This window comes from Ahaetulla prasina, chromosome 5, assembly GCF_028640845.1.
Source record: "Ahaetulla prasina isolate Xishuangbanna chromosome 5, ASM2864084v1, whole genome shotgun sequence".
Lineage (NCBI taxonomy): Eukaryota > Metazoa > Chordata > Lepidosauria > Squamata > Colubridae > Ahaetulla > Ahaetulla prasina.
Genome location: NC_080543.1, coordinates 78,110,182 through 78,137,798, shown reverse-complemented (window position 1 = coordinate 78,137,798; position 27,617 = coordinate 78,110,182). Strand labels below are relative to the sequence as shown.

Genomic DNA, 27,617 nt, shown 5'->3' with positions numbered 1-27,617 from the left:
AGATGACATTCTTAAATTTACACGCCGTTCTTGGGTGGTTGCCGCCACAAACCACACATGTTGTTTCTTTCTTCTCAGTCACTGTACCTTGCCTTTTTGATGATTTGAGCCAATAAACATCCTCATCATCCTCAGTTGACTCTCCATGATCCACACCATCATGGTGCACAGCAACTGTTTTGCGCGATGAGGGTGGACTGGTCAATTTCTGGATTTCAGCTGTTGATTGATTTGACATTTCAGCGGCTTGAGCTTCATCAAGTGCCATCTGCAGGTTGATAAAATATTTAAAAATAATATAATTAGAAATGCATTATTGAGGGTTTGGAGGAAATATCAATATAAATTAGATGGAAAGATTCCAATATGGGCAATCCCGAGACACATGATAGAAAATATAAATATATATCAAAAGATGGAAGTAGTTACCTATAAAGAACTTCTTTGTATGGAAAAGGGGGAATTACAATTAAAATCCAGAGAAAAGATGGGGGAAGAAGGGAAAAATTATACATGGTTCCAATATGGACAATTACAAGCTAGATGGAAATTAGATCAAAAAATAGGTGTTAAGCAAACTGAGGATAATTTGTTAAAACAAATGAGAGATCAAGGCCAACAGCATATTAAGAGGTTGTATAATGTATTAGTAGAAATAGACTCAGAGACTGAATTGGTTAAGGATTGTATGATTAAGTGGGCACAAAATTTTCAGCAACCAATAATGTTGGAAACTTGGGAAAGAATTTGGGTGAGGAATGTTAAATTTACACAAGCGCAAAATATGAGAGAAAATTTTTATAAGATGTTTTATAGATGGCATTTAGACTCCAAAAAGTTGTCATGTATGTATCCTAATGTACAGGCTAAATGTTGGAGATGCGATTGTGAAGATGCCACTTATTACCATATATGGTGGACTTGTAAAAAAGTTAAAGCATTTTGGATTAAAGTATGGTGGATCATGCAGAATATTTTGAAAAAGAAGATTAAGTTTACCCCGCAGTTCTTTCTACTAGGAATAATTATGGATTGTACAGCTATAGAGACTAAATTGATTTTGAACTTAATAACAGCTGCAAGACTTTTGATTGCTCAATATTGGAAGAAAGAAGAATTTCCTACAATTGAAGAATGGACACTCAAAGTATCAAATCTGGCAGAAATGGCAAAAATCTCTGCTTACTTGAAAGATTATACACAAGAAAAATATATTTTAGAATGGAAAATGTGGATTGATTATATTCAAAATAAATATCAGATAAAAAAATATCGAATAGCATATGAGTAAATTTAGGAAATATTTTGTATTAGATATATTTCTGAAGGAGAGGGGAATTGAGAGTGTGATTAAGTGTGGAGAGACTAGAGATTATAATTTAGGAATTATTTTAGATTATGATTGTTAGTTTTGATACCCTGCATTTTGTTCTGGGAAGTCGGGGTGGGGGTGGGGGTAAGGGGAGGGAATTGGGGGTTGAGGCTAGAGATGGAGTGATGGTTAATGTACAGGGATTATTGAAGATGTATTAATATAATTAATGTAGGGTCGGGTCTGCCCAATTACCATTTTAGAACGGTGGGGAGGGAGAAAAGAGAGAGTAGGAGGTAGGAAAGAGAAGAAGAGGAAGGAAGAGGGGTAGAAGAGGGAGAAGGAAGGTGTAGGGTGGAGGGAGGAGAGGATGTAGATAAGAAAAGGAGAGGAAGGTCTGGAAAGTAAAAGAAGGTAGAAGAGGGAAGAGTGTTAAAAAGGGGGGTGGTGACTGGGCAAGCCCGACTAATTATATATAACTGTACATTGAATGAGTTGTTTGACATGATTGTAAAAATAAAACTTTTTTATGATAAAAAAAAAGTGCCATCTGCAGGTTGAGGTTTGGTTTTGCAAGTAGACGTTACTGTAATTTGACATCCCTCACTCCACAAACCACTCTGTCCAAAAGAACGTCATCTATGTCTCTGAACTCGCAATACAATGCTGCTGTCGAGACCAGCTCTGACTCAACACATGATGCTGTGGGTATTGGACAGTGAGAGAAGCACCTACCCAAGATCTGGAGGAACAACTTGTTATCAACTCATTAGGGTGGTGCAGGAACCGGCGTCTGGGTTGCATGAGGGGTTGATCATTACACATGCGGCCAGGGTAGTGGTGGACAAGACTTGGGCATCGTAAGAGCTACCATGGTTCCGGGGTCTGGCGGATGATGTGGCAGCTGATGCTGTTGGTCATGGAGGGAGAGAGTGGTTGGGCATCCAATCAGCTGAGCAGCACAGCCAAGGGCGGGGTGCAGGCGATGCGGTATGTTCAAAAGGTGCTGAGAGGTGGAAGCTCTTTGTACAAAGTGAACTCGACTACTACTGAGATCTGGTTTGTAGCAGACCGTCACAGGTCATGGGTGAAAAGAAAACCAAGTTTGGCTTGTTTTTTTTACGGCGTCTGCCACAACTGTGGCTATGTTAGCTGAGAGAAAGTCGGTGCTCCCTTCTTTTGAAGTTTCCTGTCTGTTCCGGTCGACATGAGTCCCCTGGCTGAAGGCACCTCTAAACCTGAAGCTGAAACTGAGGTTTGTGGAGGGGAAGAGGAGGTGGTCGAGACAGTGGCGGTGGAGGACAGTGAGGCCAGAGTGATACACCCAAAAGAACAATAAATATTGATAGAGGAGAAGAAAATGGAGACCAGAGAAGAGGGGGAATCATGACCCACAGAATCCTCCTCTGGCCATTGGTGGCACAGTTCAGCCCTAAGTGGCCCTGAAGTTCCTAGAGCTAAGATCCCAACCCCAGTTGGGGTCCCACCATTCCAGGAATGGTGAGAAAGGAGTTGGACAGAAGGTGACGAACAGGAATGGAATTATTCTACAGGACTTGGAACTACTTCTATGGAAGTGCTCAGGGAAAGGTTTGAGGAGGCCAGTTTCCGTGATGCCCCGTCATGGCAACCATGGATGACGAGAGTGGAGTCTTTGGATTCATGGAGGGTAGTCGGTGGCATGAGAGCTGATTCAAGATTCCATCTGACCAGCCCCAAATTTAGACTGGAGTAGGGGGCCAGAAGGTCTAGGGCCTTGGAGCAACAACCTGGTGGGCCAGGGGGGATAGGACTGTGATATACCTCCAGCACAGGGGGAGAGGGCATGGCCACTGTGTCCTTGCCTACAAAGAAACAAATGGGATCAACCCATGAGGCTCCTGGGAGTGGAGAAATGCCCAGGGGTTATGGGCAGGCACCATGGTAGGCTGTGTGTCAGTGGCTGCACCAACAACCTATTTGGGGCCCTCCACCCATTCAAGCCTCGTTTGATGGAAGTTTGGATCGAGTAGCACTGTTCCTGAATGAAGTCATAAGGCACTTTGATTTATATGGATGGTTTTATTCTTCTCAATGGGCGATAGTAGTCTCAGTCATGATGGTAGAGGCAGGGGGAGGCAGTAGATTGGGTGGCTGGTCTTCATAGTGACAATGCTAGGGAATTGACTAATATAGGCATGTTTTTGGAGGCACTGAGGGGAAGGTTCGAGGAGAAGTCTAGCACCAAAGTAGCTGAAAGTGAGATACTTTCCCTCAGGCAGAAGGGTAGGCCAGTAAGGGAATACATTAAAGAATTTCGGAAACTGGCAGGCCAGCTTAGAATGTGGCCAGAGAGATTGCTGGTCCACCAGTTTCATATGGGACTGGATAGGGACATACGCCAAGCTTGTATATACAGACGATTGCCTGCATGCCTGACTGAATAGTTTAAGGCTGCAATAGAGCTGGATGTTGGTTTACGGGAATTTAGGGTGGGGGGAGATGTTAGTGCCACTCACCCGACTCAAAGGGCCCCAGATATATCTACACCACATGGTAAGGAAACCACAGCACCACCTATGGGTACAGTTCGTTGGCCAGCTTTCCGGTGTTTCCGCTGCAATAAGTTAGGCCACTGCATAGCTGAATGCCCTTTGCCACCTCCACAGACACCGGGGGTTTCAACACCAGGCACCAGAGAAAAACAGAGGGAGCGGCCATGGCCCATTCCCAAACAGATGAGAATGGCAACACAGACTATGCCCAGAACCCAAGTGTTCCAGGGACAGATCCGGGAAGGCCAGCTGTGGATGGGGGTGGTGGACTTTTGCCGGTGGTCACAGTGGATAGTGATGAAGATAATTCAACTGGCCCCATGGTGAGCTCCTGGTAGAGGGGCTGCCTGTCCAGCCCAGCTCCGGCTCGACATATGATGCTGTGGGGATTGGACAGTGGAAGAAGCATCTACCCAAGATCTGGAGGAATGACTTGTTATGGACTTATTAGGGTGGTGTGGGAACCAGCGTCTGGGTTGCACAAGAGGTTGATCATTACACATGCGGCCGGGATAGCAGCAGACGAGGCTTGAGTGTTGCAAAGAGCTGCCACAGTTCCGGGGTTTGGCGGATGACATGGCAGCTGATGCTGTCGGTCATGGAGGGAGAGAGCGAGTGGGCATCCAATCAGCTGAGCAGCGCAGCCAAGGGCAGGGCACGGGTAACGCAGTATGTTCAAAAGGTGCTGAGAGGGGGAAGCTCTCAGCACCGACTTTGTACAGAGCGCACTCAACTACTACTGAGACCCGGTGTTGTGACTCCGGCCCCCGAGCCTGTCCTCATGGAGGAGGATGACTCAGAGAGTGAGGGAGAGGAGCCGACAAGGCCTCCCTCTCCAGGTCCCTCCTTCCTGGCAATGCCTCAGGTGCCAGCGGAAGGCAAGGAAGAAGGCGTGTCAGAGCCCCCACAGATAGAGGACAAGGAGGATCAATCCTGGATTGATCCTAGGCAGTGTCGGAAAGAGAGGCATGCACAGCAGAGTAAGAGGTGTGGCAGGCCCAGAGAGTGCTGAGTCACTGAGCCACGCCCCACGGGATAAAAGCGGGTGGAGTTGCCATCTGGCCCTTGTGACGGACAAAAGCTACCAAGTGCGAACTGCAGATCGGTCGTTTGGGAGTTAAAGGCCTGGACTGTGCAAAGGCTTTTTCTGTCAGCTCATGGCAATGGATCTTGGCCACATGGGCTTCTGTCTGTATAAGAGATAAAGAACTCAGAACTTGGCAGGCCTTTGCACTGTAGTTGCCAAGTCTTTCATTCACTACAGAAAAGCAGATCTGTTGCAAATATAAAGGACTGTGGACGCGTATCTCTGCGTCTTCTCTGTGAATTGGGGAGGGGGACAGAACACCTGGTTTGTAGCATACCCCAATAAACGAAGTCATAGATGAAAAGAAAACCAAGTTCGGTTTTTTTTTTTTTATGGCGTCTGGCACAACTATGGCTAAGCTAGCCAAGAGCTGCTTTCTGAAGGGCTGCAATATACCTGTTGATCAATTCGCCCTCTGCCTGATTGCAATGGTGGAAAGCATGTCGGCAAGCAATTCGCAGCAGTTTGGGCACATAGTGAGTCCTTAGCTTTTTCTGCAGCATGTCCCATGGTACTGTCTGAACAGCCATCAGAGCTAGGAGAGCCGTGGCCATCTCAAAAATGTCTGGGCCGCAGTAGCTTAGGAACAATGCCCTCTTTCTGTTGTCTGAGATTCCAGTAAAATCATTGGCTTTGAGGAAACACTCAAAGCGAACAATATATGAGTCCAAAGTCTCAGAAACTGGGTTGTATGGAGTAAATGGTGTTAGTGCTATTCTACTAGACCGATGCAAGCCCAGGCAATTTGGGCTGATGTGTTTATGGTTGATGAATGGTGCTGTAGCGAATGGTGGATCATCTCTGGTGCTCAGCTCTTGAGTAGGTTTGTGATCAGCTCTTTGTGGACTCAATTTCCATCTGATCCCACCTTTATCACCAGTGTTATGTTTCCGGTGAAAATGGAAGCAAAGCCAGAGTGATTTCAGCAAAGCTCTTTTTATTTAGTTTCATACAAACAACAGCAACAGCCTGGCTGACAGCGCTCCTTTTATAGGAGGTTGTCAGCTGGTCAACCAATCAGATTAAAGTATTTTCCCATTTCAATAGCAGACCTGAGTGAGAACTTCAGCAACTAATTTCAATTACTTATTTCAATATGTAACAGTCTGTAAACTGGAAAAGAACTAAGGGGATTTTTTTTGCAACACATAAAAGCTACATTTTTAATACTTTAGTAAATTATCAGTGCTAGACTAAATGTTTTTCCAAAATACCCAATGCAGACAGGTAATATTGATATCTGAAACAGAAAATAGCACTTGTTTACTCCTCTATGGAAAATGCTACTTTATTTTCTGCATTCAACTGATGCCCCCAAATTGCTGTCTAAGATCTCTACTTAGAGATCTTAGATAGCTTTCTTTAGTCTTTTGATTGATTATTTGATTGATTGATTGAATGATCGATCGATTGATATCCAAAGGTAAAAGTAAAGATTTCCCCCGTCCAGTTGTTCCCCACTCTGGGGAAACTGCTCATCTCCAATTCTTAGACAGGGGAGTCTGCGTTCATGGTCATGCAGTCAGCATGACTATATGCTGAAATACATGGAACACTGTTACCTTCCCATTGAAGTGGTTCCTATTCATAGAATAGAATAGAATAGAATAGAATAGAATAGAATTTTATTGGCCAAGTGTGATTGGACACACAAGGAATTTGTCTTGGTGCATATGCTCTCAGTGTACATAAAAGAAAAGATACGTTCATCAAGGTACAACATTTACAACACAATTGATGATCAATATATCAATATAAATCATAAGGATTGCCAGCAACAAGTTATAGTCATACAGTCATAAGTGGAAAGAGATTGGTGATGGGAACTATGAAACGATTAATAGTAGTGCAGATTCAGTAAATAGTCTGACAGTGTTGAGGGAATTATTTGTTTAGCAGAGTGATGGCCTTCGGGAAAAAACTGTTCTTGTGTCTAGTTGTTCTGGTGTGCAGTGCTCTATAGCGTCGTTTGAGGGTAGGAGTTGAAACAGTTTATGTCCAGGATGCGAGGGATCTGCAAATATTTTCACGGCTCTCTTCTTGATTCGTGCAGTATACAGGTCCTCAATGGAAGGCAAGTTGGTAGCAATTATTTTTTCTGCAGTTCTAATTATCCTCTGAAGTCTGTGTTTTTCTTGTTGGGTTGCAGAACCAAACCAGACAGTTATAGAGGTGCAAATGACAGACTCAATAATTCCTCTGTAGAACTGGATCAGCAGCTCCTTGGGCAGTTTGAGCTTACTGAGTTGGCGCAGAAAGAACATTCTTTGTTGTCCTTTTTTAATGATGTTTTTGATGTTAGCTGTCCATTTGAGATCTTGCGATATGATAGAACCCAGAAATTTGAAGGTTTCTACTGTTGATACTGTGTTGTCAAGTATTGTGAGAGGTGGAAGTATGGAAGGGTTTTTCCTAAAATCTACCACCATTTCTACGGTTTTGAGTGTGTTCAGTTCCAGATTGTTTTGGTTGCACCACAAGGCTAGTCGTTCGACCTCTCGTCTATAATTCATCTACTCAATTTTGCATGTTTTCAAACTGCTAGATGGGCAGGAGCTGGGACAAGTAATGGAACTCTTCTGAATGACACTCAGGTCTTGAACCTAGGCTTTGGAATCTAACTGACAGACTCAGCATCCTTAACTGCTGAGCCATCACACCCTTTTATTTTATATCTACCTTTATAGTTATATCCTACATTTCCCCACTCATTGAAGGAAGCATGTAGAACACTCTAGTTTTTCTCCTATAACAACAGTTCCATGAGATGAGTTGAGCTAAGAGAATGACTGGCAAAATCATAAAGTGAACTTCTAGAGTTGAGAAAACTGAATTTTTGCTGTCCTATTCCAATATCATTGCCACTACAACACACTGACTACCATCCTATGTTGCCTTCTATGATCATGTGATGTTGGCAGAAATTTCCAACTTCCATTGTATCTAGTTCATAGTAGTATATTCTATCAGAAAAGCCAGTGAGATGATTAGTCTAACTCAGAAGAAACAAACTTTCCAAAAAAAAATGTGTTTAACCAACTTCAGTCTATGGCTGTGAGAAAAATTTAAAGATTACAAGAAAATCATTTGCAAAGGCACATTTCATTTATGTCACCTTGATATTTTGGCTTAGGAGAATGAATTTTCTATTGGAAAACTATTTTGGACAATAGCAAAGTATCTCTAAGTTCAGGCATAAGCGCTCATCCTCTTCAATTTTAAATGAATTTTAATGGAGCTGCTCTCATGCTGTTAACATTCTTTGGAAGTCTTTGAATATTAGGAAGTACCTAACACATTCTGCATCACAGCAAGTTCATCACTCCTGGGAGTTCCAAACTTGCAAGGTCAGCCTGCAGTCAGAAGGTTTTTTTAGATATAGCTATTTATGCAGTTATAAAATGCTACATCATTTATGCACAAATTAGTAAAAAATTCTTTTTATGAATTATTTTATTCTATTTATGAACTAAAAACAACGGCATGAAAATAATTAGCACATTTGTCTGATCTTACCTTATTTCTTCATACATCAAACAGCATGATTGGAAACACGCTGGATTCTTTTTTTATTTGCTATGTCTATGTATGATTTACCCTGCCTTTTTTACAAATTGCAAAGGAATTTAGAATAGTGTCAAAATGTATTTGATTGCTGATAAAATTCTTCTTTTTTAATCAGTTAGCTTAATCTCCAAGAGCTATACATAATTAAGTGTTAGTGCACATTGTGCTGCGTCAAAAATTTACATCTGCCTTCCACATTCTAGAGATTACCCGATGTGTTGTGACTATAACTCCCAGAATTCCTCACCAACAGGCTTAACAGACTGGAAATTCTAGAAGTTGTAGTCCAACGCAACAGTAAGACTGCAAACTAAGGAAGACTGATTTACAGGAAACTAACCAAGTTCCTTCTCCTTTCATCTGCTTCTTATTATGTCTTCTGACACTGAAAAAGAAAAGGTATCGACTTCCGGTGGCTCCACCTCTTCGCTGAGCCCCTAATTAAAGGGGCTCCGCACTGAACATCGTAAAAGCCAGGAAAAGCCGGCTTTAATCTTTTTCCCTGGATGAAAGGGAAAAGATAAGAGCAGCAGGGAAATGTTGGTAGACCTCCCCAGAGGCTTTGTTTTAATTAAGCAGAGCCCCGAAGGGTCGATGGGTCCCATAAATATTCCTGCCATGCTCCGACTTCAGTGTGTGCCTGCAAAAGCAGGAAAAGAAGAAAGTGTCCATCTCTGCTAATTGTCTTATCTTCATGGATCTCTTTAAGCAGACGGAATGAGTGCCAGCGGACAATTATTGGATTGCAAGTATTTTTGATTTCCTGACTTCTACCTTTTAAAAAAGAGAATTTTTTTTTCCTTTGTTTTAATTGACTCTTAAAGATGGCGCCTGAACGGGAGTGAAAGTGACGAATGGAATTTCAAACAGTCTGTGCAACTAAGAAGATAAGAAATGTTATGTGTGGATTTTAATGAAGTGAACTGAGCTCTCCTATACTTAAAGGGGAAAAGAGAAGTTTCTAGACTTATATTTTGTGAATTTTACTGAAATGGCTACTAAACCACCTAAGACTGGGGGCAGAAGGGGTTCTGAACCAGCTTTAGAAGATCTGATTAAAGAGCAAGGGAAAGTGTCTGAAGAAAGGTTTAAGGAGATTATGGATAATAATGAGAAAATAAGAGAAGAAATAAAAGAGAATAATAAAAAAATAAGAGAAGATATCTTGATGGCTTTTCAAGGTTTGGCAAAAAGACTGGAGGTGGTGGAGGAGGAGGTGCAAGAAATTGTTCAGTCAAATCAACAAATAGAAAATAGAATGGGGGGAATGCAAATCAAATTGGATAAAAATGAAGATCAAGTGGTGGTGATGCAGTATAGAATGATGGAAGGAGCTCTGAGAATTAGGGGTTTGAATGAGGAGAAAGGGGAAGATTTAAAAAAAAATTTATCAGAAGCTCTGGCTGAATTTATTGAACTTGATCCACAAGAGGTTGCTTATCAAATTGACAAAATTTATAGAGTTAATTCTTGGATTGCTAGGCAAAAGAAACTTCCTAGAGACATTGTGGTTTATTTTTTGAAAAGAACAGTGAGGAATCAAATTTTGCAAGTTGCTTTTCAGAAAAACTTGAAAATAGGGGAACAGGAGTTGAAGGTTTTGAAAGAGATTCCTCCCAAGATGTTAAGGGATAGAAAGGACTTTACATTTTTCACACAAGAACTTAAGAAATACCAGATTCAATTTAGATGGGAGGTTCCAGTTGGCTTGACAGTGTATTATCAAGGAAGGAGATATCGTATTGACACAGTGCTTAAGGCCAAAGATTTTCTTTCTACAGTGCTGAAATTTGAAATAGAAATAATAGAAAAAGAATTCAAGAGACTCAAATGGGTGTGGAAGCTGAGGTGATTCCAGTGATGTTACCATCAGAGGAACAACCACAAGAACAAAGACTGACGAGGGGAGCCCTTAAGCGTAAAGAAAAGGAGCAACAAACTCAAAGTAAAGTTCAGGATTCTGCTACAGAAGCGGTGGGAGGAGCACGGCTGAAGATACGGGAGGACGATCTTCAGTTGATTGCTCAAAAGCTTCAGCAGCCCAGTAATGGCAAATAAAATCTTGACTTGGAATGTCAATGGTTTGAACTCAGCTCAGAAGAGAAGAAAAATATTTCATTATTTGAAACAATTTAAAAATGATGTTATTTGCTTACAAGAAAGGCATACTAAATTATCAGATCAAAAGTACCTAAATAACTCACAGTTAGGTAAACATTATGTTGCTTCAGCTTTGGAGAAAAACATGGCATAGTGGTTTATTTGAGAAAAGATATACCAGCCAAGTTAATAGAGGCAGATATTCACGGAAGATATATTGCTATTGAACTTACAATAGAAACAAAAAGGACTCTCTTGCTTGGTATATATGCACCCAATCAGCAACAAGAAAAATTTTATAGAATGTTATATGATAAGTTGATTCTATGGGATTATAAATCGTGCATTATATTGGGAGATTGGAATGGAGTAATAGATACACGAAAGGACAAGAGAATTTCTTCCAAGAAGATACCTGCACATGCAAAGCTGCCTAAATCCTTTTTTGATATGATAGAAGATTTTGAGTTAAGAGATGTATGGAGACTGCGGAATTTGGAGGAAAGAGACTATACTTTTTTCTCTGATAGGCATCAATCCTTCTCACGTATTGATTTTATTTTAATTTCTAATGATTTGCTTTTTAGGGTGAAGAAAACTAAGATATTTCCAAGATGTTTGTCTGATCATAGTCCTGTTTGGATGGAATTGCAATATGGAAAAGAGGGTAGAAGAACTTGGAGATTAAATGAAAATTTGTTTAGATATCAGGATAATGTAAATCAATGTAAAAAGCAGATGAAAGAATTTTTTGATTATAATTTGAATAATGAAACATCGATAGAAATGGTTTGGGACTCAGTAAAGCTTTTATGAGAGGTGTATTAATATATCTTAATAATAGACAGAGAAATAAGCAACAAAGACAGCGTAGGTATTTAGAAGAGGAAATTTATAAGAAACAACAATTATTAATACATAATCCACATGATCAAAAACTTAAAGATGCAATAAAGTTACTACAGAATCAATTTAATATGATAATGGCTGATCAGGTGGCAACAAATATACAATATGCCAAACATAATACTTTTGTAATGCAAATAGACCTGGTAGGTGGTTAGCATACACTTTAAGGAAAAGACAAAAACAACGTACTATAGAAAAATAGAATATAAAGGCAAGAGAGATATCAACAGGATAAATTTAATAAAGCTTTTTTAGAATATTATACAAATTTATATCTTAAAGATAATATATTGAATAGGGATATTGATAATTATTTGAAGGAATATAAGGTTAAAAATTTAACTTTAGAACAAACGGATGAACTGAATCGGCCTATAATCTCGGAAGAAATTATTTTGGTAATTAAACAATTTAAAATGGGGAAAACTCCTGGTACGGATGGGCTCACAGTTAGTTATTATAGGAATTTACAGGATGAGATGTTAGGTCCACTTAAGGAATTATTTAATCAGATACAACTAGGAGAATTCCCCTCATGGAGAACCTCTTTTATTTCATTGATACCAAAGAGGAACAGGATTGTTCTAAACCTGGGAATTATAGGCCAATCTCACTTTTAAATAATGATTATAAGATTTTGTTAAAATAATAGCTAATAGATTAATGTTGATTCTGCAGCGAAGAATTCATAATGATCAATCTGGATTTATAAAAGGGAGACAGATGAGGAATAATGTTAGGCAGATTGTTAATTTACTGGAGTACTTAGAAAAGAAAAATTTTATTCCAGCAGCATTTATTTTTCTCGATGCAGAGAAAGCTTTTGATCGATTGCATTGGGATTTTTTATTTAAATTAATAGAAAAGATGCAATTTGGAGATGGTTTTTTAAGAATAATTAGGGCAATTTATGGAGAGCAAACAGCACAGATTATAATCAATGGTAGCTTAACAGAACCTTTTAAGATTGCGAAAGGAACAAGACAGGGATGTCCTTTATCACCATTATTGTTTATTTTAACTCTAGAACCATTATTGGATAAAATACGAGAAGTAAAGGAGATAGAGGAATTAGAGTTAGACAATATGAATATAAGCTAAGAGCTTTTGCAGATGATTTGGTGATTACTTTAACAAACCCTATAAATTCTAGTAAATCTTTGTTGGAAATAATTGATCAATACGGGAATGTCTCAGGGTTTAAGGTAAATCAAAAAAGACAAAAGTGATAATAAAAATATGGCCAGACAACAGAAAGAAAAACTAGAGGAAGTAACAGGATTTGAAATTGTAAAGAAGGTTAAGTACTTAGGGTTTATATTACGTCATCAAATGTGAAATTGTATAAGAATAACTATGAGGTTTTATGGCAAAAGTTCAGAAGGAGTTGATTGTTTGGAAAAAATTGCAATTATCTTTGCTGGGAGAATTGCTGCTATTAAAATGAATGTTTTACCTAGATTTTTATTCCTCTTTCAGATGATACCAATAATTAAGAAAGATAAGAATCTTGAGGAATGGCAGAAGGAATTAACAAATTTATATGGGAAGGTAAAAAGCTAGGGTTAAAATGAAAATAATTCAAGATTCTCGGAAAGGGAGGTTTAAAATGCCTAATTTTAAATTATATTATGAAGCAGCTGCTCTCTGCAATAAGTGATTGGTTTAATTTAACAGAGGACAGAATTTTGAATATAGAAGGTTATGATTTGCTATATGGATGGCATGCATATTTAATTTATGACAAAAAGTGGATAAGGCCTTTAAAAATCATGTGCTAAGAAATGCCCTTCTGCGTGTTTGGAAAAATACTCTTATAAACTAAATTATAAGGTTCCTATATGGGCAAGTCCTAGACATACAGTAGAAAATATAAACATAGAACAGAATCAGGAAATGATTACATATAAAGATCTTTTGTATACTGAAAGAGGTAATTTGCAGGTAAAATCTCTGCAAGTATTAAGAGAGGAAGGAGAAAAATATACTTGGTTTCAATATGAGCAACTATGTGCTAGATGGAACCGAGATCAGAAAATTGGTATAGAGCAGAACGAGGGAAATTTGGTAAAGCAAATTAGAAATCAGTCTCAGGAGCATATAAAGAGATTGTATAATGTGTTACTTGAAATAGATTCTGAAAGGGACTTGGTAAAGGACTGTATGATAAAGTGGGCACAAAATTTTCAGGAGCCAATATTATTGGAAACGTGGGAAAAAATTTGGGTTAGAAATGTTAAATTCACGCAGGCACAGAATCTGAGGGAAAATTTTTATAAAATGTTTTATAGATGGCATCTAGATCCTAAAAAATTATTGTGTATGTATCCAGATATGCAAGCAAAATGTTGGAGATGTAATTGTGATGACGCTACATATTTTCACATTTGGTGGACTTGTAAGGACATAAAGGCCTTTTGGATAAAAATTTGGTGGATTTTACAAAATGTTTTGAAAAAGATAAAGTTCCTGCCGCAATTTTTCTTGTTGGGAATTATTACGGATTGTACAGTAATTGAGACTAAATTGATTTTAAATCTAATAACTGCAGCAAGATTACTAATAGGACAATATTGGAAGAAAAAAGAAGTACCAACAATAGAAGAATGGATATTGAAAGTTGCCAATTTGGCTGAGATGGCGAAGATATCAGCCTTTTTGAAAGACAATACGCAAGAAAGATACTTAAAGGAATGGAAAAAATGGATTGACTATATTCAACGTAGATATCAGACTAAGAGTTATCAGACTGTTTTTGAATGATTATGATGTATTATTTTTGATTGCTGTCGGGGGAAGTTAGGAATTGATGATTGTAGGGGTATAATTAAGTTGGGACGAAAATTTTTTAGCATATGTTTGTTTTATTTTTAACTATACCTTGTGCTCGTTCCGGGAAGTCGGGGGGGGGGAGGGGGGTTGCGAAGGGAGGGGGGAGGAGGGGGGGAAAGGGGGAAAAAATTTTGTAAAACTTTTTGAATAAAAAAAAGAAAAGAAAAAAAAAAGAAAAGGTATCCAGAGGATTAGTTCTGCTCTTAGTGACTTGTTTCTCCTTTCTGGAAAGAAGTAGCACCATGACCCAGAGGCAGAGAAAGGCTGTGATTAAGGAAGGAAAAGGTTAATTGAGAGTCTCTTGCTGAAACCTGAAATTGATATGCCACTATAAGCATACCTTCCCATTGAACTAATGATATGAATAAAATGGAAAGATCTGAGCCAGAAATGTATGTGATAGAAATTCAGATTGTAATAAAAGTAAATGGAATTGAATTTATTTATTTATTTAATTTATATACCGCCCTTCTCCCAAAGGACTCAGGGCGGTTTACAGCAATGGTAAAAAGCACAAATCAGAAAGTTAAAAAAGCATTTAAAAACTAATTAAATTAAAGGCTGAAAGAATTATAATAAAACTATATTAAAACCCCAATAAAAAACTTCATTAAGCCAGCCCTGCACGATGGAACAGAAAGGTCTTTAGCTCGCGGCGAAAGGTCCGGAGATCAGGAAGTTGACGTATCCTCGGAGGCAGTTCATTCCAGAGGGCAGGAGCCCCCACGGAGAAGGCTCTCCCCCTGGGGGTCCCCAGTCTGTATTGTTTGACCGACGGCACCCTGAGGAGACCCCCTCTATGGGAGCGCACTGGTCGATGGGAGGCTATTGGTAGCAGCAGGCGATCTCATAGATAACCCAGTCCTATGCCATGGAGCACTTTAAAGGTGATAACCAACACTTTGAATTGCACCCGGAAGACCACCGGAAGCCAGTGCAGCTCACGCAGGATAGGTGTTACATGGGAGCCTCGAGTTGCTCCCACTATTACCCGCGTGGCCGCATTCTGAACCAGTTGGAGCCTCCGGGTGCTCTTCAAGGGGAGCCCCATGTAGAGAGTGTTACAGTAGTCCAGGCGGGACGTGACGAGAGCATGAGTGACCATGCATAGGGAATCCTGGTCCAGAAAGGGACGCAACTGGTGTATTAGGCGAACCTGATAAAAAGCCCCCCTGACAACGGCCATCATATGCTCTTCTAAAGACAGCTGTGCATCCAGGAGGATGCCTAGATTGCGAGCCCTCTCCATGGGTGCCAATGACTCGCCCCCAACAGCCAGCGATGGCATCAGCTGGCTATACCGGGACGCCGGCATCCATAGCCACTCAGTCTTGGAAGGATTGAGTCGAAGCCTGTTTCTCCCCATCCAGACCCGCATGGCCTCCAGACACCGGGACATCACTTCAACGGCATCGTTGGGATGGTTTGGGGTGGAAATGTACAGCTGAGTATCGTCAGCGTACAGATGGCATCGCACCCCAAAACCATGGATGATCTCCCCTAGCGGCTTCACATAGATGTTGAATAGAAGAGGCTAGAGAACCGACCCCTGTGGCACCACATATGAGGTGCCTCGCGGCCGATCTCTGCCCTCCTGCCAACACCGTCTGCGACCGGTCAGAAAGATAGGAGGAGAACCACTGCAGAACGGTGCCCCCCACTCCTAACCCCTCCAACCGGTGAAGTAAAATACCATGGTCGATGGTATCGAAGGCCGCTGAAAGATCTAATAGGACCAACCCCTGTCCCGAACCCTCCAGAGATCATCCACCAACGCGACCAATGCCGTCTCCGTGCTGTACCCAGGCTGGAAGCCAGACTGAGAGGGGTCGAGATAGGCAGTTTCATCCAGGTAGTGTGGGAGTTGTCACGCCACCACACTCTCTACAACCTTCGCCACAAAGCGAAGGTTGGAGACAGGACGATAGTTCGCTAGAACAGCTGGATCCAGGGAGGGCTTCTTGAGGAGAGGCCTCACTATGGCCTCTTTCAAGGCAGCAGGGAAGACACCCTCTGTCAAGGAAGCGTTGACAATTCCCTGAAGCCAGCCTCGTGTAACCTCCCAGGTGGTCAATACCAGCCAGGAGGGACACGGGTCCAATAAACATGTGGTCGCGTTTAGCCTCCCCAGTATCCTGTCCATGTCTTCAGAAACAACAGTATCGAACTCTTCCCAGATAACATCCTCAAGACCTATCTCCGTCATCCCGCCTGAATCCACCAAGTCAGAGTCCAGACCATCCCGACTCTGAGCGATTTTATTGTGCAGATATTGTCCAAAATCCTCAGCACACCCTTGCAAGGGGTCTTCCCGTGCTCCCAGATGGAGGAGGGAGCGGGTCAGCCTAAACAGGGCGGCTGAGCAATTCTCTGCCGATGCAATAAGAGTGGAAAAATACTCATGTTTTGCCGCTCTTATCGCCACTAGGTAGGTCTGAATATGAGACCTTACTAGTGTCCAGTCGGATTTGGAATGACTGGCCCTCCAACCACTTTCTAGGCATCTTTTCCGGCGCGTCATCTCTCTCACCTCCTCAGAATACCAAGGAGCCAGTCGAGACTGGCGCCGGGTCAGAGGCCGCAAAGGCAAGATGCGGTCCAAAGCCTCAGCGGCCTCCCTTTCCCAGGCAGCCACTAGTTCTTCAGCCGAGCCGTGAGCTAAATCCTCAGGAAATGGCCCAAGCTCCATCAGAAACCTCTCCGGGTCCATCTGGTGCCTGGGACGGAACCAGCTAGTCGGCTCCGTCTCCCTGCGGTGGGGGTTGGCGGTTCAAAAGTTGAGTTGAAGGAGTGAATGATCTGACCATGACAGGGGTTTGGTGACTAAATCCCCTAATTCTAGATCATTCAACCACTGTCCAGAGACAAAATTCAGATCCAGAGTGTTCCCCCCAATGTGAGTGGGACCATTAACTAACTGGGTCAGGTCCAAGGCTGTCATGGAAGCCATGAACTCCTGAGCCACCATTGATGTTTCACCGACCGACGGCAGGTTGAAATCCCCCATAACCATAAGTCTGGGGGTATCAACCGCCATCCCGGCTATCACATCCAGTAGCTCAGGCAGGGCTGCTATCACGTAGCAAGGAGCCAGGTACGTGATCAGCAAGCCCATCTGTACTCCTTGGCCCACTTCACAAAGAGGGACTCACATCCGGCTATCTGAGGAATGGTGACCTCCCTCGGCTCAAGACCTTCTTTAATAATAACTGCCACCCCTCCACCCCTACCCTGGGCCCTCAGCTGATGGAATGCTTGGAAGCCTGGTGGGCACATTTCAACAAGGGGCACCCCCAATTCCACACCCAACCAGGTCTCCGAAATGCCCATCAGGTCCACATCCCCCTCTTGTATAAGATCAAAAATGAGGGGGGCTTTATTCACCACGGACCTGGCATTACATAACATCAGCCGAAAGCCCAGCCTCTGAGGATTCAAGCCACCCGTGGAACGAGAAAAGTTAGGGGGACCTGAGTGCGCGATCGCTCGCAAACAGCGAGCACATACTCCCCGAACATAACACGGGCCCCCGCTTCCACCATATCTGCCCCTCCCATTTACCGAGCAGATGGAATAGCCCTCTTTAGATCGAGCTCCTGCCTCCTCCGTCACCTCTGAACCTATAACATCTATACCGCGAACCATTGCAGGGTCAAGCCATGGCCCTAGTGGGTTTCCCCCAAAACCCATCCTAGCCCTCCCTCCCCTTAAAAACCCTTTATTTAAAAAAGTTATAAAAGATAATTTTTAAAAACCCCTCAATCCCTTCTTTGCAGCATGCCACCTCTCGGGATTCCAAACTCCGTCATCGAGGTAGGCCCTCAATAGAGTGGAGGGCCACATCTGCGAGAGGGGGGAATCTCACAGACCAAGAAGTTCCACTGGTGAAAACATCACAGTCTCAACGAATGGCAGGCAGTTTATCTCGGCAGGTCCAGATGGTATCCCGGCAAGTCCAGATGATAATATAATAGGTTCAGGAGGCACAAATATGCTAAGGCCCATAGGGAGTTACTGTATTTAAACAACAACAGGCAATGTCGGCTGGCGGCCCCCAGGGGAAGGGCCTTCTCTGTGCGGGCTCCCACCCTCTGGAATGAACTTCCCCCAGGATTTCGTCAACTGCCTGACCTTCGGACCTTCTGCCGCGAGTTGAAGACTTACTAATTTATTTGCGCAGGACTGGTGTAGAAATTTTAATAGTTTTTAATATTTGATATAAATTTTATGGGGTTTTTACGGCTTTAAATGGTTTTAATTTTGGCCTTATATTTAATTAGTTTTTTAACTATGGTTTTATTGTGTATATAATTGCTGTTTTATTTTGGCTGTGAACCGCCCTGAGTCCTTCGGGAGAAGGGCGGTATAAAAATTCAATAAATCTTAATCTTAATCTTAATCTAACAGTAGCCCCCCCCCCCAAAGCATCCAGCCAGGACAAAGAAAACCCAAACACCCATTCATGGTGTTCGGATCAGTGTTCCGTCCAATCACTGGAGACATGAAAGCTATGTAACATTTTAACTAGCTCGAGGGATTAAAAATCCAGACCACTCTCTCACCGTGGCCAGTCTGATAGTCCAGGCCCCCTGCTAAATAGAAGCCAAGCGCCAAGCCAACACAGCCTGAGGGGAGTAGAGGCCTAAACCTCTGCGGTAGGACAGATGGTTAGTGCCCTCTGCTGGTGAAATGACAGAAGTAAACCAGCTTCAAAAGCCATTTATTATTCATGTCCTCTGGCTGGGAAACGGGATTAGATGTCAAAAAACCCAAAGGTGGAGAATGATATCACCGCCGTCTTCAACTCCACTCCACTCGGCGTCCTTCGATCACAAGGGGTGAGTGTCGTGTCCCACTCCTCTGCTGACGGCCGGGTCAGGGAAATCCGAATCAGGCGTGCCTCTGCAGCTCTGCCAAAGTCCTAGCAAAGTCCTCAAGGCAGGCAGGAGACCAGAAAGTGACTTCAGCAAGATTTGTTTAGACTTTGCCTGACTCAGAGAATGCCAGAAAGCAGATCCTTTATATAGGCCATGGGGTGTGGCTCCATGACTCAGCACTTATCCAGGCCTGCCCCTCCCTTCCTTCTGACGCCGCTGCCTATCAATTCTTCTGAAGCGAGGGTCACTCCAGTCGGCAGCTGTTGGTAATTGATCTCCCTCAGGCTCACATGCTGTGGGGGAGGGGGAGGGGTCTAGTTGCTCCGTTTGCCTGGGTATGGAGCCAGGGCTGGGGCCAGGAGGTGCTTCCTCCTCCTCAGCCTGTCTGGGCATGGAGCCAGGGCTGGGGCCGGGAGGTGCTTCCTCCTCCTCAGCCTGTCTGGGCATGGAGCCAGGGCTGGGGCCGGGAGGCATACTAGGACATTCCTAAGTGTTTGGAAGCAGATAAGAAGGCCCCGGCTGCGGTGAGAGCGGGCAAGACACAACAGTGAGGGAGGTCTGACCAGCCCAGAGCAGCCCAGGACAGCAGCCAAGCCAACATCTGGCCTCCGATATAGCTTCCCCTGGAGGAAAAACGCCGCCATCACCATCGCCGCCCAACTAATGCAGTTAGTATAACCGCCACTCACACCAACCATCTCCAACCTCATTCCAGCCAGCCATGCTCTCCCGGGGGGTGAAAAACACCTCTTCAGGCTGATAGGACATTCCTCCAGCCGAACCAGGGGTCAAAGATGTTCAAATTGGCCCCCTTGCAAGGACAAAACCGGAAAAGGCCGCCTTTCCTTAATCCTTGCTCCGTCATCACCACCTTCTTGAGCACTTCCTTAAAGAGACATGATACAAATTCATTAGAAAATATTGTAACAAAGAATATAAAAGATAGGTGAGCATCAAGACTGTCAGATACAGAAAAGCTTTGTGGTCAAATAACTTTTATAAACCTTGTTCCAGGAAAAATAACATTCTTATCATACCTTGTAGACTAATCCATTTGTTATCATAGTCTGTAGTCCATAAAATCTGATGGAATAAGATACAGAATCAAATCAAGATTGTGTTTAATTTCCATTTTCTGTCTGTCATATGCCAGTAGATGTCTGTCAGGCCTGCCTCCATTCAAAATCCAAGAAAGAAAACTCCTGACTCCACTGAGGTAGAGAACAGGTACTTTTACTGAGTTTGAAATGATAGCAGCAAAAGCAAAGCAAGATCTGATTCAAAAGACACGAAAGTTACAGGTTGAAAGTTTCCCCAAAACCCTTCCCCCAGGGACCCAGGCTGAATGTCCAATCCATGTCTTGCATAATGTCATGTGAAGCTTATCTTCAGGTATTTTCATCCATCTGGAGTTCTAGGAGGGTTGGCCTTAAACAACTCAACTCAGCAGCACAGTAATTCTGGAGAGCAAACCTCCCTTTTTGTTCACATGGGCCTTCACCACACCAGCTCACTTCCCAAACCAGTTGGTTTATTTTAGAATCACCCAGCACATATTCAAAGAATGGAGCAGGATTCATAATACAGAAAAAATGTATTTTATCTACAGAATACAAAAACATGATACAAACAATACCCTTTGGTAGAGAGAAGAATGAACTTTGAACACAGAATAGCTAAGCCACACCCAGACTAAAGCCTGCTCACATGGCTCTCACAGCAAATCCTGTGTCTCAGTCAAAAAACAGTTCCTATTGGCTGGCTTGTTGCCATGGCTATTTCAGTTCATAAATTCTTTTTACACTGACACTCCTCCCTTTATGATTGGAATAGACATAAAACCAAATAATGTAATAATCTTCTCATGTTGCATTCTACCCAATGGCTTGGTCATTACATCTGCTAGATTGTCTTCTGAAGAACAGTGAAGCACGCAAATTATTTTACTTTTGATAGCTTCTCTGACATTATAATACTTAATGTCCATATGCTTGCTCCTATTTTTTGTTCTGTCACCTGTTGCCATCTTAATGCAAACAGCATTATCTTCAAACACCGTTACAGCTTCATTAACTTCTATGTTTAAATCCTTTAACAGCTGTATGTACCAAGTTTCTTCTGAACAAAGTTTAGAAAGAGCCGTGATGGCGAACCTATGGCACACGTGCTCGAAGCGGCATGTGCAACCATGTCACCTGGCACGTGCGACGGCGGCCATTCCTCTTTCAGGTTTCTGATCAGCTGGCCTTCATGTGTGCAGCAGTGCCAGAAACTTCTGTTTTCATGCGTGATCATGCATGCTGGTCAGCTGATCATCGTGCACACATGCAGGCCAGAAAATTAGAAAGCTAGCTGGCCAGCACACATGCATGCGGAAGTTCATTTTCAGGTGCGCGCATGTGCCCTGGGCAGCTCCTATTCCAGGTTGCAACCCAGACAAGCATGCATGCTCCCTTTTCAGCACTCGGTGCTGAAAAGGTTCACCATCACTGAGATAGAGGAATAAATTCTGCCTCCACAGTATAAATGGCTACAGTAGTTAGTGTAATGTATTTGAACTTTGAGAGGGAATTTTGGGCGGGAAAATTGCACGTTGCTGATTGGTTGAAGCCTCAACCAAAAGAGTATTTAAAGAGGGGTTTTTGCTGGTTGTCCTTGCTGGGATCACAATAAACTAAAGAGCTGTTGTCACTCACTGGTCTCCTGCCTCTTCATTGCCCAAACGTAACATTGGCGACGAAGGTGGGATGTTGAGGCAGTGAGATTGTTAAAGAGCTGAAGGAACCAGGAATTCGCGAACCCAGCCAGTTCTCAAGGGCGGAAAATAGCGATGTCCAGCTACACGCCGCCAGCGCCATTTGACCCAGCAAAGGAGAAATGGGGGTCGTACATGGCTCGTTTCGAGTGTTTCCTCGAAGCAAACGAACTACAGGGAGTCTCGGATAATCGGAAGCGAGCGTACTTCCTGAGCCACTGTGGTCCAGAGGTCTTCGATACCGCGGAGTCACTCTCAGAGCCAACGCCAGTACAATCGGTACCGTGGCAAACACTACAAACAACACTTCGAGCGCACTACGCACTGGTACCCTCAAAGTTCGTCCAACGGTTCGAGTTGAGGCAACGGGTACAGCGAGAGGGCGAATCGATAAGCGTGTACATGGCCACGTTGAGGAAAGCCGCAAACCACTGTGAGTACAGAGATTTGGAGGATTCCTTACTCGAACAACTCATTTGTGGGGTCAGGGACATCAGACTACAAAGGCGGCGGCTGTCTAAAACCAACCTGACTTTGGCGATAGCCCTGGACGAAGCCAGAGCTCACGAGATGTCCACCAAGGCGGCAGAGACCTTGCAAAAGCCAAACGCGCAGGGTGCCGGGACAAAGACTACACCAGTCCATAGCGAGGAAGTTCAGGCCAAATCGGAAGGTGAGGAAGAGGAAGAGGTGTTCCACACCGGGAGGCTGGAGAGAGGTGACCGGGACGAATGCGTGAGTTGTGGGGGCCAACACCAATGGCAAAACTGCAGATTCAAGGACGCGGTTTGTCGGCGGTGCAAAAAAAAAGGACACATAGCTCGGGCCTGCCGAGCCCCCCAACCTTCCCGCCAAAAATTCAAACCGACCAATCAGAGCGTGGGAGCAGCGAAGCGGCCCGGGATTGGTCCATTTAAAAAAGGCGCGAAGTTAAACCAGACCACTGTGAGAGTGGGCCACGCATCGACATGACTAGAGAAGAAAATATTTACCCAAGTCTACATTGAAGGGGTGCAGTGCCAAATGGAAGTAGACACTGGGTCATCAATCACAATTATGTCCTGGAACACCATCGTGAGAGACTTGCCAGCCATCGCAAAACGCCAGCTACAAACCCAGAAGCTGAGAGTGCAAGACTACCAAGGGAATCGGATCCCTGTTCGAGGAGTCACATCCGTCCAAGTCAAATATGGACAATTCAAAAAGACCCTGCCAATCACCATAGTAAATGGAACTCTACCGAGCTTGCTAGGGCTGGACTGGTTCTGAGCTTTGGGCATGGGAGTGACCGGGGTCCACAGGAATGACATCATCCTAAAAGATGAACTGCTGAAGGAGTTCGAGGACGTTTTCAAGGATTGCCTGGGCAAGTACGTGGGGACCCCTATTTCTTTCAACCTTGACCCCCAAGTCGCCCCCATCCGGTTAAAGGCTAGGAGGGTTCCATTCACCCTAAAGCCCAAAATTGACCGAGAATTAGACAAGCTAGTAAGCCAGGGAATACTAGTCCCCGTCGATCATGCAAAATGGGAGACACCCATAGTGACCCCAGTCAAACCGGATGGATCGGTCTGGATTTGCGCTGACTACAAAGCAACGCTTAACAAAGCATTGCAGAAAAGCGCATACCCCGTTCCAGTAGTGCAACATGGTGGCCTCATGCGGTGGCGATGGGACGCTTTCGTTGGCGATGGCCGGGCGGAGGTGGCCGGCGGCGGCGGCCTGCCTCGGTGTTTCAAGGCGGCGGATGGCCTGTTTAACATCTTTATCATCGGTCCCCCCCCCTTCCTTCTTCCTTAGTCCACCCCTGACTATTTATAGGGGGTGGTGAACTGACTGAGTGAGCGGTTTTGTCCTCTACCGCACAAGGATCACTATTGACTGTTTCCCATCAGGACAGACTGACAGACTGGTTGTGGTCACTGTATCATCTGTTACCATCTTGACCGGCCCAGGATGGGCCTCCTGCCGGACTTCTTTGTGATGCGAACGTTTACTGCGGCTGACCTTCTTGCCTCACGAGATGCCCTCTCTGCGGGTTTGGCCTCCATATTATCGAGGGCCCACCTTGAGGACGGGCTTTGGAGCCCGAGAGGTGGCATGCTAAAAATAGGAGGCTTAGGGCTTTTTAATTAGCTGTTTTAAGAGATTTTTAAGGAGTTTTAATGGGGATTTTAAGGGTTGGGGGGGAGGGATTTGTGGTGGGGAGAGAACCCGTCGGGAGGATCCAGCCCCTGTGCTTGTTTCGACATTATTACATCTGGTCCGAAGGCAGGGGAGGTTCTGTTCCAGGACTAGAGGGTTGTTCAATCTGTACGGTAAGTGGGAGAGGCAGATATGGCGGAGGGGGCATATCAGTGTTGGGAGCACGTGCTCGATGTTTGACGGCAATCACGTGCTCCAGCCCTCAGTCCCTACACGCCTCAGGCGCGCATGATCCTCAGAGCCTGGATCTTGGTTGATGTTATGTAATGCCCGGTCCGTGGCTAATAAAGCCCTGATTTGTGATCTTATTCAGGGGAGTCCGCGGACCTTATGGGCATTACGAGACCTGTTGGGTCCGGAGGGGGGGGTTCCCCTCGTTGAGCTGTGCCCTCCAGGTTTCCGAGCATTTCATCAGCCGAGGGCCCAAGGTAGGGGTGGGGGGGTGGCGGTTGTCATTAAGGAAGATCTAGAGCCGAGGGAGGCCACTGTCCCTCAGATTGCTGGTTGTGAATCCCTCTATGTGAGGTGGGGCCATAGGAATCAGTTGGGCTTGTTGATCGCGTACCTGGCTCCTTGCTGCGTGACCACAGCCCTGCCCGAGCTGTTGGAGGTACTTGCCTCCGTGGCGGTTGAGACCCCCAGACTTATAGTCATGGGGGATTTCAACTTGCCATTGGCTGGCTTGTTATCGACTGCAGCTCGGGAGTTCCAGGCTTCCATGACGGCCTTGGACCTGATTCAGGTAAATGATGGCCCCACGCACATGGGGGGAGGCACACTGGACCTGATTTATATCTCTGGACAGTGGTTAAATGATTTGGAATTAGATGATTTAGTAACAGAACCGATGTCATGGTCTGATCATTTCCTTCACTAGACTTCAACCGCCATCACCATCGAGGGAGACGGAACTACGGTGGTTCTGCCCAGGCGCCTGATGGACCCCGAGAGGTTTCTGGAGCTTGGGCCATTCCTGAGGATCTCCCACGGCACGACTGAGGAACGAACGCCTGGGAGCAGGATGCTGGGGCCTTGGACTCGTGCCTTTCAACCTCTGACCCCATCGTCCCCGGTTAAAGGCTGAGGAGATGAAAGAGAAGACCGAGAATGGAGGTCCAGCTGCCCAATTGACAAGTTAGGTCCTATTCAGACAGAATGGGAGACACCATATACCTATCATTGCTGAAGATAACCGCCCGATTGTGGGTATAGAAATCAAATAAATAAATAAATAAATAAAACATTTGCTGCACTCATTAGGGCAAGGGCAGGTCTTCGCCAAACTCGATTTGGCTCAAGCCTACCAGCAGCTACCAGTAGATAGCAGCACAGCCGAGGCGCAGACAATTGTCACACACCGCGGGGCTTTCAAATGTAGGCGACTCCAGTTCGGAGTTAGCGTGGCCCCAGGGCTCTTCCAGAACCTAATGGAGTGATTATTACAGGGCCTACCAGGAGTGGTACCATACTTCGACGATGTATTGGTATCAGCTGAAAACTTAGAGGAACTCGGGGTAAAACTAAGGAAGGTATTGGGCATTTTTAGGTCTGCTGGGCTTAAAGTTAAGCTCAACAAATGCCACATTGGGGTGAAATCTGTAGAATTCCTAGGATACCGAATAGACAGGGAAGGGATCCACCCCACGGAGAGCAAGGTACGGGCCATTAGAAAGGCCCCAGCCCCCAAAAATAAAACAGAATTACAGGCATTCTTGGGGCTTGTTAATTTCTATGCGGTATTCAAGAATAAAGCAACAGTAGCCGAACCGCTACATAAGTTGCTAGCAAAGAAAGCTGTGTGGTCCTGGGGCAGAGAAGAGGCTAGGGCATTTGAGGGGTAAAAACCTTTTGTCCAGCGATAGCCTCCTCATCCAGTACAATGGCACGTTGCCACTAGTACTAGTTTGCGATGCATCACCATATGGGGTGGGGGCTGTGCTCAGCCATAGGTTACCGAATGGAACAGAAGCCCCTATAGCATATTATTCCCGGACAATGTCCTCTGCGGAAAGGAACTACAGCCAGCTAGATAGGGAGGCATTGGCCATAGTCTCCGGGGTTAAGAAATTCCACGAATACTTGTTTGGGCGAGATTTCGAGATAGTCACGGACCACAGACCCCTTCTAGGACTCTTAGCGGGTGACCGCCCAACACCGTGGCACTTTCTCCCAGGCTGACCCGATGGACTATTTTCCTAGCGGCATACTCCTACAAATTGCTCCACCGCCCAGGAAAAGACTTAGGGCATGCAGACGCTCTGAGCAGATGCCCTTTACCAGAGACAATTGAAGACCCAACCCCGGGGACACCCGTCTTGCTAATTGGACTCTGGCCCAGTCACATCCAAGCAAGTGGCTAGGGCATCGTACAGGGACATTACAATACGGACTGTAATCAGTTGGGTGCAAAGGGGTTGGCCCGCTGCACCGGGCGAGCGTTTCAAAGACTTTGCGAAAAAACAATCAGAACTGTCGGTTCAAGGGGGGTGTCTGTTATGGGGGGATAGGGTGGTTATCCCAGAAAAATTGCGCGAAAATGTGTTGGAACTGTTGCATGTGGGCCACCCAGGGATTGTGAGGATGAAGAGTTTAGCGAGGAGTTATGTATGGTGGCCCCTAATGGATAAGGACATCAGCGACAGGGTAGGGAAATACCAATCCTGCCAAGAGTCGAGGCCGCTACCCCCTACAGCCCCAGTTAGAGAGTGGGAGAAACCCCAGGGGCCATGGTCCAGGATTCACATAGATTTTGCGGGGCCGTTCCATGGGCAGACCTTTTTAATTGTAGTAGATGCCTACTCAAAATGGTTAGAAATCATCCTCATGAAAAGCACAACGGCCGAAGCAGTAATCACAGTCCTAAGGCATCTATTCGTAACACACGGCCTGCCCGACACCCTAGTCTCTGACAATGGCCCGCAATTCACGGCAAACCAGTTTGAGGGGTATTTAGCAGGAGAGGGCATCAGACATGTCCTCTCGGCGCCTTTCCACCCGGCAACGAACGGACTTGCAGAACGTTTCGTTCAGAGCACCAAGGAAGCGCTATCTAGGATAAGTCCAGGCGACTGGCAAACGAAAATAGACACCTTCCTGGCCGTCCAACATAGGACCCCTTGTGTAACAACTGGCCGCAGCCCAGCGGAACTCTTAATGGGTAGGAAACTCAGGTGCCCACTAGACCGACTAAACCCAACTTATACCCCAGACGGGTACAAGGGTATTCAAGGAAAAACCAGGGAAATGACAGTGGGTGACCCAGTATGGGCACACAACTATAGCAAGGGCCCAACATGGTTAAAGGGGGAAATTCTGGGCCTAACCGGACCCAAATCATACGTAGTAGACATGGAGGACGGCCGGGTATGGAAACGCCACATAGACCAGTTAAGAAAATGTATACCAAGCAAACTAGAAACCAAACAACCAGGCCCTGACT

The 27,617-nt window shown here is 44.5% G+C and overlaps 1 pseudogene; it reads left to right on the top strand.

Annotated features, from left to right (window-relative positions):
* Positions 1-2,519: 2,519 nt before the first annotated feature.
* Positions 2,520-27,181, top strand: LOC131199945 (uncharacterized protein K02A2.6-like; annotated as a pseudogene).
* The last annotated feature ends 436 nt before the right edge of the window (positions 27,182-27,617 follow it).